The sequence below is a fragment of the Oryx dammah genome, unplaced genomic scaffold, assembly GCF_014754425.2.
Source record: "Oryx dammah isolate SB20612 unplaced genomic scaffold, SCBI_Odam_1.1 HiC_scaffold_22, whole genome shotgun sequence".
Classification (NCBI taxonomy): domain Eukaryota; kingdom Metazoa; phylum Chordata; class Mammalia; order Artiodactyla; family Bovidae; genus Oryx; species Oryx dammah.
The window spans coordinates 59639525-59641422 of NW_024070206.1; the positions used below are offsets into that span (position 1 = coordinate 59639525).

The following is a 1898-nucleotide window of genomic DNA, read 5'->3' on the forward strand; positions in this document are numbered from 1 at the left end:
GTCCTCACCCCCTGAAGTGCAGGGGCGAGGTTTGAAGAGGAATCGGTCCGGAGCATCTGTTGTCCATGGCGTTTCTCCCCTCCTGGATGGAGGTGAGGGTCCAGACCCTATGGTTGGACAGGACACAGGTCCCTAAACAGAAGTTATCCAGATCTTGACATACGCTGTTGCCATCGCCCCACCCTCCTGGAGGAGCCAGGAGCCAATGTATTCTCTTTGTTCACCCCACTCCATCTAATCCACCAACAATTTCTAGGACCTTCACCCCCAGATGCATTAAAGCCACCCAGGTGCCTCCATCTCCTCCTCCTTCCATCCTTGTTCAGGCCCCGCTCCCCAGGTCCAAACCACAGTGACCCAGTGAACTTTGACCTTGTTCTGTGCGGTCTTGCCTCCACTCAGCAACCAGAACTTTTTTTTATAGAAAAATTCTTCCTTTGTCCACTGGGACATTGCCAGAGACTTCAGCACTTTTCATCCCTCTTAGAACAAACTCCAAAGAATTCCACATTTCAGAGTCCCCGCGATGTGGCCCCTCCTCCTAGCCGAGGTCATTGTGGACCACCTCCGGCTTCCACGGACTCAGCCCCCCTGCTCTTGCTGGTCGGAAAGGACTCAGCTCATGCCTGGTCCAGGCGGTGACGCTGGTCTCCCCAGGGCTCTGTGCCTCCTTCCTGCTTCAACATCAAGGCTTTAGCACTTGTGTTTGTTTTTGTTTAATTTGTGGACAAAGACTTACAAACAAGTGCGAAAGTAAATCCTCTTTTGCAACCCACAACTCATTGTTCAGTATGAGTTTTGATACAGATAAGAAGGAACATGATCCATAAAATGGGTGTGTATTGATGAGCATAAAGATTGCTTCCAGGGCTGTAAAGTTAAATAAGCTTCTGAATTACCAGCTGTATTGATCCTAGTACTCAGTTTTCATGTTGACATAAAACAAAGATGGGCTTCTTTTTTTAGGCTTTTATCTTCGGAATACAGTGTCTGGATTTTGCAAAGATATGTCTAATGCTTTAGGTATTGGCATATCCCAATGATCTCTGTCAAGTTTTAGGGTGTGATAACTTGGGAATTAATATGATTTGAACTTGGTAAGTTTTTAGAGAACTAGACAGATCCCATCTCCTGACCCTAAACAGGATCCTATAGTAAACTGCTTGAGGAAATTGGATCTGGAAGATTACAGGTGGCAAACTTTGAAGCGAACTCCATTGAAGATCTAAGAGGCCCAACTAAAACAACTGTGGCAAGCAGCACAGCTGTGGATTGAGCAGAACTTTTTGAAAGGGCTACCTTGAAGATGACAACTATGGAGGAGCTATGGTGACTGGCAGTGCAAAGAATCAGGAAGTGTGAAAATCCTTAAAAAATCCTTAAAAATTTATTGACTTAAATAACTTTGCCTATGTTATGAATAAAAAGAAACCTTTGTGCAGAAAAAAAAAAAAACCACAACATCAAGGCTTTTATGCCATCTTTTTTGTGTGTGTGTGAGAGGGAGGGTGCTAACCACACAATGTAAAATAACTTCCCACCACTGCCCAGCCACACTGTTCACCTTTTCCACAGCGTCTAAGGGTGCTCACACGTTAACTTACGTTACTACTTACTGTTGATTTGTTTACTGTCATTCTGCATTCCCCAAAGGGGTTCCTAAGCTCTCCATAGGGAAGGGCCTAACCAGTCTGAAGCTTCTGTCTCAGTGTCTTGCAGTGTATTAAACACCTGGCACCATTTCATATATGCACCACATGTAAATGAATAATCAACCTTGTCGGCCTGGGGGGTTGCTTTCTTTGAGAGAGTTCAGACATTTTCAGGAATATATTATAATTGGGCTGAGAAACATTATATCCAATCAATACAGTGAATAAGAATGAGATACACTTATT

The 1898-nt window shown here is 44.3% G+C and overlaps 1 long non-coding RNA gene and 1 other non-coding gene across 2 annotated transcripts; both read left to right on the top strand.

Annotated features, from left to right (window-relative positions):
• Positions 1–695: 695 nt before the first annotated feature.
• Positions 696–822, top strand: LOC120881256. The gene has a single exon (XR_005725282.1). It is a non-coding gene; the product is annotated as a small nucleolar RNA SNORA40 (small nucleolar RNA).
• On the top strand, positions 699–1455 carry LOC120880950. The gene is made up of 2 exons (XR_005725165.1): positions 699–1097; positions 1146–1455. It is a non-coding gene; the product is annotated as an uncharacterized LOC120880950 (long non-coding RNA).
• The last annotated feature ends 443 nt before the right edge of the window (positions 1456–1898 follow it).